Source organism: Polypterus senegalus, chromosome 7 (assembly GCF_016835505.1).
Source record: "Polypterus senegalus isolate Bchr_013 chromosome 7, ASM1683550v1, whole genome shotgun sequence".
In the NCBI taxonomy this organism is placed as follows: domain Eukaryota; kingdom Metazoa; phylum Chordata; class Cladistia; order Polypteriformes; family Polypteridae; genus Polypterus; species Polypterus senegalus.
In genome coordinates this window covers 75,879,106-75,892,267 of record NC_053160.1, presented here as the reverse complement: position 1 = coordinate 75,892,267, position 13,162 = coordinate 75,879,106, and the positions used below count along the sequence as shown (strand labels likewise).

The window sequence follows — 13,162 nt, the reverse complement described above, 5'->3', positions numbered from 1 at the left end:
TTTCCAATTTCAAACAGTATAAAACATTGGTTTCCCACTGGCTTAAAAGAGGTTCTTCCAGCAATTTAGGTTAGGGTTCTTCCAGTTTAGCAAAATAAGTCTGCGTGCCAATAGTGTAGTGAATGCAATCACAGTTTGTTTGTCCTTCTCCACTTTACACTCATCTGGAACAACACCAAACACAGCAGTTAATGGGTTAGGAGGGATTGTGACACCAAGGCTGTCTGAAAGGCACTTAAAACTTTTGGTCCAAAATGATGTTAATTTGGTGCAGGCCCAAAATATGTGACCCAGTGAAGCTGGGACTTGATTGCAGCATTCGCAGGTTGGACCTTGACCTGGGAACATTTTGGACAGTTTTATGCGAGACAGATGTGCTCGATATATAATTTTGAGTTGAATAATTGTATGCTTTGCGCATATGGAGCTGAATTCTCTGCATTGCTACCTTCCACTCCTTTTCTGATATATTAATTAAGAGATCTTTTTTCCCATTGTCCTCTTGGATCTTTGAAAGGGAGGGACTGTAAAATAATTTTATATATTGCAGAGATGGTGTCTAAGTCCTCGAAATTGAGCAATATTTTTCCAGCATGGAGGAGGGTGCAAGATGAGGAAAATCGGGCAGGTTCTGTTTAACAAAGTTCCTAATTTAAAGATAGTGAAAGAAATGTGTAGCTGGAAAGTTAAATTTGGATTGTAATTGTTCATAGGATGCAAAGATGTTGTCTATATAAAGATCTCTAAACAATTTAATCCAGATATTAAAAACTGCATATGTTTGCAAGGGTTGAAAGAGGTGGTTCTCTTGCAGAGGTGCCACAGATAAAAGAGCCTCCATGTTAAAATGCAGACATCTGTTTTCACTTCGACACTACAAATTCTTGTTTCTGTTAAAAAAGCCAAGTTAATTTCAATGGGATTCCATCCATTGAATCCGAACACAGGGTCATGGGGGTCTGCTGGAGCCAATCCCAGCCAACAAAGGGCAAAAGGCAGGAACCAATCCTGGGCAGGGTGCCAACCCACCGCAGGACACACACAAACACACCCACACTAGGGCCAATTTAGAATCGCCAATCCACCTAACCGGCATGTCTTTGGACTGTGGGAGGAAACCATAGCACCCCGAGGAAACCCATGCAGGGGGAGAACATGCAAACTCCACGCAGGGAGGAACCGGGGCGCCACCGTGCCACCCATCAATGGGATTACATGTTGTATAATAATAAAATGTGAAAATGTGAAAACTTCCAAGGAGATGAATACTTTTTATAGTCATTATAAAGCAACAGTTTGTAAGAAAACTATAACAACTTACATAAATAGATAATATCAGTAATATACATGTCCCACAATACAAAGTAATTCTATAAATTAAAAAAAGGAGACAACTACCAAAGGCGACATATAAAATTAACCAAAGGAAATTTTGGAAAAGTGCCATTTTTAAATAAAAAAATACAATAAACAGTAAACTAATTTTTTAAGAGGGTACATGAAATTGCATTTTAAATGAATTTAATGTATTTACAGTTGACTGGTGACTTTGACACTAGGTAAGGATATTTGCCCTTGAGCCCAATACAAGTATACCTTTATGTTGTATGTTGCATAACACACTTTGCACTGTTGCTGTCTGTTAAAGACAATGTAAAGAAAATGTAACCATGCAAAGTAAAAGTTGATTGTTTTATCAAAATTTTGAGCAGGTTAATCTCATAATACAAGGATGGGAAATGTTGATCCAGTCGTCATGGATTTTTTTAATATCTTGTCTGCTTCAGGATTATCTATTTTTCTTTAACTTTTCTGGCACAAGTAAGTAATCAGTTTTTTTGATGATAAGCCTTGAGTGAGAGTGACTCTTGCTCTTTCCAACCCTAAGAGTACCCTGTCAATTAAATTTATTTTTAATATCAAGGCATATCTACATTTTTAATAATCATCTGCCAACAAAAGAGACAATGTAAAATCTTGTTCTAAAAAATAACAATACGAAATTGTGTGACTAAAAATAGAAAATAACTGAACAATCATTGCTATATGCTTTAGAATATGAAAACTCATTAAGGTTATGAAGTATCCACTATTAAAAGATTAGCTGTAACAAAATCAGTAGGGCAAAATCATAATATGTAATTGTAGCAGCCCCAAATGCTTATATAACTCTTTCATAACAGTTCCTTTCTTATACATCTGTTTACCAAACCAGCTTATCCTGTCATGAGAATGTACAGCTTATCCTGGCAACACTGGACAAAAGACAAAAACCAGCTCCAGATGACATGGCACACCAACATAGTTATTTATGCCCCAGACTGCTGCTAACTTAACCAGGCAAAATAAAGAGTACATGGCCCATCCCAATCTACTTGAAAAATATGTGTGTGGGTTCAGCCATCAGTATTTCATGGATGAAAACGATGTAGCTGCCAATCATTACAAGTAACTCCACCTCCAGCTCACAGGGCCCGGATATACTTCACCTTGTCACTTTCATCTGCAATACTGCTTGTGCATACACAACCATGTTCAGTCACACATCTTCTGAAATAATCATGAGTATATCAATCTAAATATATGCTTCAGCTGAGAAAGGAAAATTCAGTCTTTAAGAGGAATCACACAGAAAACACAACAGCCAGAAAAAATATTGGTTTCCAAGCAGGTTTCCTTATCTTGTGAGATAAGACTTTTTTTACACCTTCCTTTAAAACACTACTTCACATTTTCTTTCCTGCCTTTTCTGACCATGATTGGCCTTTTCTACATCTCTATTGCCAACACTTCATGGTCAGTTTGTTGTTTTTCCCATGGTCATGACACTGAACTTGATCTTCAAAAGCTTTCTTACAGACTACTACTCACCTTTGTAAGGATTAGAATATTTTTAATGTAGAGCAGTCCAGTTTGGAAGACCAAATCCAAAATGTGCTTTTTAAATTATATCCATATACTATGTACCAAACAAGCCCCAATTATAAGCCGTCACACCGTAAATAATACACTGTTTAACAAAGTTCTGCTGTTTTAGAAAGCAAATCTGACAGACTTTATTGGTCATAAAAATGTACAAAAGAGCAGTCAAAGTGTCTATGAAAAATTAAACAAGCCAATCATTTTTATGACTGCTTAAATGAATCATATTTGGCACATTGGCTTATTGGCCATTTCTCCCTCTCAACAACTTCACTGGTCTGGGTTGAGATCCTGACCCATGCACTGCCTTGGCAGGGGTTTATACACTCACCTCATATCTGTGTGGGTTTTGCACCTACATCCCAAAGATATATGTGTGTGTTATCTGGCAACTTTAAACTAGGCCAGGATGAGGGACTGTGAGTGTATAGGCTCTCCACAACCCTGAACTAAACAAGTATGTGTTTAGACAGAGGATGAATGAATTATTGTGGGCATGCCCTGCATTAGGCCAATGTATTGTCTCGGTTAGTTACTTTTTGTTTAAAAGATATACAAAATTCACTGCCTTATTAAGTAAGCAGTATAATTAAAGGCCTGGGCTATCCTGGAGAGTCTTTTCTCACTCCTCCCTTCTAGAAAATGGGTACAAGACCACAGCCATTTGGAAAATAGATTCAATAACAGTTTTTACCAACAGACCCTGTGAGGTTACTGACAGATGATCATAACAAAAATATTGTAACATAAAAAGCATATACCTGTATATGCTTATAAACAAAGACTTACAAATATACTGTATATTGGATATATTATACATATATATGTTGCACACTATATATACAATATACTTTCAGTGTGTATGTGTCTTTGCTGGTATTGTATTGTGAATATTCCAAGGAGACATGCAAGTAGGAATGTCATTGTAATATAAACACATGAGAATAAACTTGAATTTATACTCACAAGCTTGAACTGTTTACATGAATTATAAACTGACTTAATAGACTCTGTGAAATGATTAACTGTCAATACTACCTCCAATCTCCTCCAGCATTTTTCTGAACAGACTCTCTGGTTATGACTTGGGGGAATCTGGAAATTTTATTGGTTGTCTCTTATACAAGTATATCTGGTACTACTCAAGGCAAATTTGATTTCTGTGTTAATGTCCCTAGCCTTTCTCTTTTTCTGAGAGTCCAGTTCTGTCAGGCTGTTTCTGATAAATTGGTATCTGATCAATGTCTATGTCAGTGAATCTGCTGGAGCAGTGGTTCTTAACTATGGTACCCCAGTAATCTTCCAAGGGGAAACCACATGATGAATGAAAATAATTAAAACATCTTTTTAAGGAAGACTGCTTCATCATTAGTCAAATCATGTTATTCACAGTGTCAAATAACTACAAGTTTTCCCCTTTAACGTTTGTTTCATGTATATACTGGTCTAAATTTATATCTGTCATTATCATGTGTTTAAATTGTCTGCTTGTGTTTATCTGAACAGCACAGCATACCATAGCTACTATCTGTAGTTTTAATGGAATCTGGGTGCTTGTAATGACCCAAGAAAAATAAGGTAAAATAAGGTAACATACCACAATGCCATAAAGAACTTTAATGTTTTAACATGATGCCAACGGTAACAGTTTCATGAAGGGAGATAGTAGTTCATCTTCACCCTCACCACTGCTACCATTACACTTTCTTTTTAAAGCTGCACAAGTGTCATGGCTGGCCACCCTTTCACAGCTTACCTGACTGTCACAACCCTATACGACTCCTTTGTCTCTTCTTCTGCCTTGATATTTCCATTTGGATTATAAAATGAATTTGCCTTTCTAATCATGCTAATTGTAGCTCTCATTGATGGAAATGCCCCTCCAGAATTTAAGTTATTAAAAATGTCTCAGAGACTAATTGTGTATTTTAAAAATTAATTTTGATTTTTTAATTTCAGAAATACCTAATCATTTTCTGCCTAATTTTAAAAGTAATACTTAAGCCAAGTGAATAGTGAGCAGCTTTTGTTATCAAAAATATCTGCAAGGACAAATGCTGTATTTTGATAATTACTAGTTATTACGTATCCCTAAAACTTTAAATTTAATAATTGAGAAATTTGGGGACTAGTAAAACAACCTTTATTTAATAATAATTAAGTTTTTTTGTACCGCCTATTCCCTTGTAATTTTGTATTATGTTTTGAAAACAACACAGGCAGTGAAAGCTTTTGTTAATAAGGGTAAGTTCAAAAACATGCACCACCAGTAAAAGAGGGTAAATATCATTACCTGTGTAGGGGGTGGGTCTCCCAGTGGCAGATATTGGAGGAATAAAGGTTGAGAACCACTGTGCTAGAGTGTAGCCATTATACAGATCTACTACCCATGTCAGATTAGTTGATTTTTTTTTTGTCCAGACATTTAAATGAAGCTGAAGTTCAGGGAAGCAGTGACAGTCTCAAGAAGAAGCAAACTGCTTCTTTGCTTCTTTAGCAGCATGTGGCACTGGGCACTGACTGAATTGATTAGTAAGGGAGTTGCCCTCTTACTAAATCAGGACTCTGTGCTGAAGGGACTTTAGGCCACTCCACGGTAAAGGGAGATAAAGTTTCAGTGCACTTTTCTGAACTGTACAGCTCTGCGTCAGGCCACCCTGCTCTCTGACGTCACAACTATTTTGTGTGGTTTTTGGGGACCTGCAGAATTCAGCACGCGTAGCTACAGTGTGAGGATGTCATGTTTATCTATTCAAAAAATAACTGATGTTTGTATTTTCAAACCAAGAAAAATGCAATACGGAATAAGAAGTGGAATGTGTCGAGTAGCCATTTAATGGTAACGTTTATTCAAGAAGTTCAAGAAGCGTTACTTACCCTTTAAAATTTCTGCCACCACATGAACGCGAAGTGGTGGAATACAGACGAATAGACCAGTGGTCATTGAACCCAAAAGTCACAATGCTAACAATAGTACACCTTAACATGCAGACAACCATACAAAGGGTCCCCAACAACGGCAGCAAGGGGGTCACAATCTGACACCCACAAGTGCAGCTCAGCTGGTTTGCTCTCTTTACAGTCATACATTTCAGGTACCAAAAACAAACACCTTCTTATTCGCTCCATCTCCTTTTTCCGCAATTCACTTAACGGTTGCTTAATCATTGGACTTGCCTACCGAACAGCTTTCGGCGTCCCTCGGTATGCTCGCGGTTCACGTTACCGCCTTGCTGTGACGTCACGCCCAGGTGACGCTGTGCAGCCAGAGGGTTTTTTTTTCTGGGGCTAAGCGGGAGTCTGACAGCTTCTTATGGAGCTTGGGAGCGGTCTGTAGCCGCCCACCCTCACGCTGTAATAAGGCTGTGTGGAGACTTAAAACGGGAACGTTCCGAAATAGACTATTAGTGGATACAGAGACAGTCTCAACTACGCAGCCTACAACAAAAGACACGCTTAGGGAAGCTACGTGGCATGGCCAGCAGGCACAGGTAAGGAAATCGAACGGCTCCGGGAACGTATTGATAATGCGGGGCGGGGGTGTGTGAAATAGGGTTCAGACGGACGCTGTTTGGCAGTGAGCCAGTTACATGTGGCGGAGAATGGAAGCAGCCTGGTAGCATCACTTCCCTCCTCTCGCAGCGCCTTGGCTTCGGGTCGGAAGTGAGAGTGAACAACGTGCGCGCTTGTGACAAAGCAGAAAAAGGCGTTTTAATGATAACACGCGGGCGAGGGCTGTTTGTTTTAATTTAGAGATCAGCCTTTCGCGCCGAGCTTCTGGTTCCTGGCGGGCAGAGCACTTAGTTGCGCCCGCGTGGCAGCATTAACGGCGAGGACGAGTCTCCTTTCGAAACGCCCTGAATAGGAAGCGCCTTTGAAGCTACTCTGTACCCCATTATTTAGCAGACACGAATCGTGGTGAAAGATAGAGATTCTAAAGCAAGCAAGGAAAGGTAAGTCACATGCGATGCCGCGAGTGCCGCAGCAGTAAACTTGTGACTTTTTGTAATGTGCAAAGTTCCCGATTAGCACTAAAATATATCGTATATTGATTAGTGGGCAGTGTGTGTGTGTTTTCGTGATTGCTTGACAATTGGAGCAGGTTTGCTGTTTTTGCATACTTCAGTTTTAAGGCAACATTGTAATTAATGAGTGTTTTAAAAATATGTATAATACAAAAGTAGTACTCGTCCATTTATACTGTGCCACGCAAACGAAATTATTTTTAGTAGTGCGCCTAATAGCTGTCATTCTGGTTACTTTTTGCAGTTCATGACACCTTGGGGGTGAAAAGCCGTTTTGAAGCCTGACGGTGGGAGCTTTGATGCTAAGCCTTCGCTCGCAAGATCTCAGTAATGTGCAGTTTGTAGCAATCCTTTGTTACTGCACAGGCATAATTACTGCAGCGTGGCCTAGTGGGCAGTGTAGAATGTAAACCACACAAGGTTTTTTTTTTCCCTTCAATTCCTTCTGCTCATCTGCTCATTCGCTTTGTAAAGCTGAGCAAAATGCCAAATTTTGTCAAGACACCGGATGTAGCAGTATGTGTTTGTGAACAATTGTGCCATAGTGTACAATGTAGTTACAAAGGCTCTGTATTGTTTTGAGTAATTTTGTTGATTAGAAATCTCCAGCCAGTGGCATGCCAGAATACTATGAATAGTTATCGCAGCCCACTGAATGGTCTTTGTGTCTTGTTTTTGGTTTGCTGTGCAATTCAGTGATGCTTTGAGTCAGGGAGCTTTACTGTAATTTTGCTTTCTTCTTGGTTAACTAGTTGCTAAAACAAATAGATCAACACCTTGTTCGATTTCCAGCAGGGCTTCTGCTTAACCAGTGGCAGATGTTGATGCTTTAATTTCACCTACTTACAACTCTCATGATTCCGATTTCTCAGAGAGAGAAAAAATCTCTGTTAACAGCAGGGTATTCAACACATCTTATTGCTGTCATTGAATTTCACATAACTGAGGCAAAGATAAAAAAATTTCAAGTTTATTTAGCACTTTCTAACAGTTGTTTTGTGTTTTTGTTTTTTTTTCTTCTTATTCCAGCTCCTCCCATTAGGGGTTGCCACAGTGAATCATCTTTTTCCACATCTTTCTGTCCTCTGCATCTTGTTGATGCACCCATCATCTGCATGTCCTCTCTCACCACATCCATAAACATTCTTCCCTTTTCTTCTTTCCTGGCAGCCCAATCCTTTGCATCCTTTTCCCAATATACCCAGCATCTCTCCTTTGCAAATGTCCAAACCAATGCAGTCTTTCTGACTTTGTCTCCAAACTGTCCAACCTGAGCTCACTTTTTTATTTAAAAAAAAAATATATATATATATATATATATATATACACATATATACACATATATATATATATACATACACTAGGGGGCTTCGCTCGGCAACCCCCTTGCCAGTGCTACACGCCAGAAGCATCTCTGCCGCACGCAAACAACAAATCTTTTAATTCCTCTTCATTGGGAAGAAACACTACTTTTCCTTGCTGGCAACAAGGGCTGCAACTAATGATTATTTTGGTAGTCAACTAATCGTTCAATCTATTTTTTGATTAGTCACGATTATTTCATACCTGACTATTTTGATGCCTGCAACCTGTGGTTGCACATCCTTTTCTGGGCTCCAGTGCATGTCTTACCTCGTCTGCTCATGTCTGTCAACCTGTGAATGTCACCCTGATTTCTCTGCATTAACACGATTAAAATTAATAATAATGAAATTAAAATAACCAGTGAAACATATGAATTTGAAAATAATCAGATGTTTTTATATTAGTGTGACCATCACAATAAAAAAGAAATACAGTGGAACCTCGGGTCACGAACGTCTTGGACCATGTACAAATCGGGTTACGACCAAAAAGTTTGTCAAACTTTTGCATCTGTTCACGACCACACACTTGAGTGACAAACAAGTCAGTTTCCCTTCCAGTTTGTACGTGCCGATGATTTCCACATGTGTTCAGTTTCTCCCTGTGCATCGAGAGAGAGGGGGCTGGTCACGTAAGGCCGAGAAGGCAGTTAAAGAATGCACCGGGCTTGTTTTTAAAGAGATTGATTCGAGCATTGTTTAAACCTTGTATTTAATGAAGACTTTTTTTCTATTGGATTTTAACATCCACTTCACTTCTGTTTACAGTGACCGGTTCCTAGCGTGCATTGTTGCACTGTTACTTTTCTTGGTTGTTTATTCAATTATGGATTTTTCAAATGTTCATGTTTTTCCCTATGCTTAAAAGTCATTAAAAAAGGTGTTTACAGTGAGTGGTTTGTAAGGCAATAGCGTGAAATTTTGTAATGTTACCGTTCTCTGTTCAAGGTTTTCTCAGTTTTATTCAATGTTTTTACATTTAGTTTACTATTATGCTGTTCATTCTATGGTATGATGAACTATTTTTGTTCTGAAAAATCTTTAAAAAAATATATTTACATACAGTTCGTACGGTCTAGAATGGATTAATTGTATTTACATACAATCCTGGGGGAAATTTACTTTGGGTCATGACCAAATCGGGTTATAACCAGAGTTTTGAAGTGAATTATGGCCGTGACCCGAGGTTCCACTGTACATTAAACAATACAACCTAAAATGCACATTGTCTTTAAACAAAAAAAGTACATTTAACTTAACCAAAAAATACATTGTTAAAACTGAAACATTTTTCATATTTAGTAATAAATGACAAAATGTAGACATAAACTCTGTAATGTGTAAAGCCTGAAGTGCAAAGATCAAATAAAGACTTTCACAAAAGGTTCAAGGATGATACAATAGCTTCCGTGGTGTAGCAGTAGGAATTGCTGACTTATAATCAAGAGTCCCCCGGTTTGATCCTGACTGCCTCGTATATTTACCATTTTCAGTAGTGAGTTGCTCTTAGTGTTAATATTATACAATAAACACATACATTTGATTTGCTTCTGCAACAGCCGCTTTATTAAATGTACAGTATAGTACTTGTAAAAGTTACCTTTTTTTTCTTTCAATTTTATTCTCTTAGTCACAAGCACGATACATACTACCGCCCCCCCAGGGATCTGACACTGTTACTTTTTATCTGAAACTGGGAATAACTGTAGATGTGAGTGTTGTTTTGAGACAATTGAACTGGAAATTCTGACACACACGCTGGCAAAACTGCCTTATTCATATCTCATTGTCACTTGATTTTTTTTTTATTCAATTTTATTGAGTGTTCCTGCTTACACTGAATTAATATGCGCCTTAAAGCCTGTGATGTCAAAGCCGCACTGACAAAAAAACAGAGACATACAGTGGTGTGAAAAACTATTTGCCCCCTTCCTGATTTCTTATTCTTTTGCATGTTTGTCACACAAAATGTTTCTGATTATCAAACACATTTAACCATTAGTCAAATATAACACAAGTAAACACAAAATGCAGTTTTTAAATGATGGTTTTTATTATTTAGAGAGAAAAAATCCAAACTACATGGCCCTGTATGAAAAAGTAATTGCCCCCTGAACCTAATAACTGGTTGGGCCACCCTTAGCAGCAATAACTGCAATCAAGCGTTTGCGATAACTTGCAATGAGTCTTTTACAGCAATCTGGAGGAATTTTGGCCCACTCATCTTTGCAGAATTGTTGTAATTCAGCTTTATTTGAGGGTTTTCTAGCATGAACCGCCTTTTTAAGGTCATGCCATAGCATCTCAATTGGATTCAGGTCAGGACTTTGACTAGGCCACTCCAAAGTCTTCATTTTGTTTTTCTTCAGCCATTCAGAGGTGGATTTGCACTGTCCTGTGCATTGTCCTGTTGCAGCACCCAAGATCGCTTCAGCTTGAGTTGACGAACAGATGGCCGGACATTCTCCTTCAGGATTTTTTGGTAGACAGTAGAATTCATGGTTCCATCTATCACAGCAAGCATTCCAGGTCCTGAAGCAGCAAAACAACCCCAGACCATCACACTACCACCACCATATTTTACTGTTGGTATGATGTTCTTTTTCTGAAATGCTGTGTTCCTTTTACGCCAGATGTAACGGGCATTTGCCTTCCAAAAGTTCAACTTTTGTCTCATCAGTCCACAAGGTATTTTCCCAAAAGTCTTGGCAATCATTGAGATGTTTCTTAGCAAAATTGAGACGAGCCCTAATGTTCTTTTGCTTAACAGTGGTTTGCGTCTTGGAAATCTGCCATGCAGGCCATTTTTGCCCAGTCTCTTTCTTATGGTGGAGTCGTGAACACTGACCTTAATTGAGGCAAGTGAGGCCTGCAGTTCTTTAGACGTTCTCCTGGGGTCTTTTGTGACCTCTCGGATGAGTCGTCTCTGCGCTCTTGGGGTAATTTTGGTCGGCCGGCCACTCCTGGGAAGGTTCACCAATGTTCCATGTTTTGCCATTTGTGGATAATGGCTCTCACTGTGGTTCGCTGGAGTCCCAAAGCTTTAGAAATGGCTTTATAACCTTTACCAGACTGATAGATCTCAATTACTTCTGTTCTCATTTGTTCCTGAATTTCTTTGGATCTTGGCATGATGTCTAGCTTTTGAGGTGCTTTTGGTCTACTTCTCTGTGTCAGGCAGTTCCTATTTAAGTGATTTCTTGATTGAAACAGGTGTGGCAGTAATCAGGCCTGGGGGTGGCTACGGAAATTGAACTCAGGTGTGATACACCACAGTTAGGTTATTTTTTAACAAGGGGGCAATTACTTTTTCACACAGGGCCATGTAGGTTTGGATTTTTTCTCCCTAAATAATAAAACCATCATTTAAAAACTGCATTTTGTGTTTACTTGTGTTATATTTGACTAATGGTTAAATGTGTTTGATAATCAGAAACATTTTGTGTGACAAACATGCAAAAGAATAAGAAATCAGGAAGGGGGCAAATAGTTTTTCACACCACTGTAGGTATCTATACTAATAAAAGGCAAAGCACTCACTCACTCACTCACTCATCACTAATTCTCCAACTTCCCGTGTAGGTAGAAGGCTGAAATTTGGCAGGCTCATTCCTTACAGCTTACTTACAAAAGTTGGGCAGGTTTCATTTGAAATTCTACGCCTAATGGTCATAACTGGAAGGTATTTTCTCCATTAACTGTAATGGAGTTGAGCTGGAATGGCGTGGGGCGGAGTTTCGTGTGACATCATCACGCCTCCCACGTAATCACGTGAACTGACTGTCAACGCAGTGCGTAGAAAACCAGGAAGACCTCCAAAAAGCGCTTAAGAAAACATGCATTATATAATTGAGAAGGCAGCGAAACAATAAGAAGCGAGCGAGTGACATACACTACCATATTCATGAGTGCTGCTACCTCGGAAAGAAAGCAAGGTGTGAACTAACTTTAAATTAAGTTCATAGACAGGCTACCGCTGGCATTTCACATGCCCACAGGTAATGCGGGATACAAGTTTAATGAGAGGACGCAGGATATAAACGAGAGTTTTGATCACTTTGTAGCTAAGTTAAAATTGTAGGTGAAGGGGTGTGCTTATGCAAATTCCGAGAGACTGTGTTTGTGGGTGTTTTGATTTGGGAAAATGGTTCAAGGGATTAGAACATAAGTAGGCAAAGAATCAGAGAGAAGAGGTCCGTTACTTAAATAAAATTTACTTATTCGATTATAACATATAAATACATATGAATGGGTTATAGAAATAAATATATATGCTTAAAGAGACAAACTTATACTTACAATAACATACATACATACAGTAACATACATCAAAAGACCCAGAGCCATCATCCTAGACCAGTAGACTGAGGGAGCCCGCATGTCAGTCTCGTCAGAGGATCAACCCATGTGCCTTTTATCAGATAAGACCGGGCGGTTGCGCCTTTCCCCACGTTGAGCATCCAAAGAAACTGAGGCGGAACCTTCCCTTATATACTAATTAGATGTCCTTGCCCAAAAGCGGCCTACGTGGAAGCAGTGTATGCAGAAGTGATCAGTTTCTCACACCCCCTCCTTCCACGGGACACGGCGCTATGTTTTTCTTCTACTCGGCCTTGAGACTAGTGCTTGATACCAGAAGACACAGTAATATGCTTACATGTGAAAAAAGCTTCTCAAAGTGAAAAACAACTCCTTACATAGCCATGGCTGTATCTTTAGAACATTCCCGGCTGTTTCTCCCAAAACATTATTAATGCAGCTGGGTTTCGCGCTGAGCGACCAACGCCCATCTGCTCTCTTGATCCCCCTCTCTTTTGAAAAATCCTTCCATTACAGTGGGGGTTATCAGTT

The 13,162-nt window shown here is 39.0% G+C and overlaps 1 protein-coding gene across 12 annotated transcripts in view; it reads left to right on the top strand.

Moving 5' to 3' along the window:
* The first annotated feature begins 6,183 nt into the window (after window positions 1–6,183).
* Window positions 6,184–13,162, top strand: part of ppip5k2 (diphosphoinositol pentakisphosphate kinase 2) — a 282,209-nt gene continuing 275,230 nt past the window's right edge. For 8 of the 12 annotated variants that reach the window (XM_039758895.1, XM_039758903.1, XM_039758901.1 and 5 more), the window contains exon 1: window positions 6,187–6,413. The gene's annotated coding sequence lies outside the window, so the exon portion shown is untranslated. Of the gene's footprint in view, window positions 6,414–6,580; window positions 6,876–13,162 lie in introns of those variants that run through there. The other 4 variants (XM_039758905.1, XM_039758904.1, XM_039758896.1 and 1 more) reach the window with 3 other exon arrangements.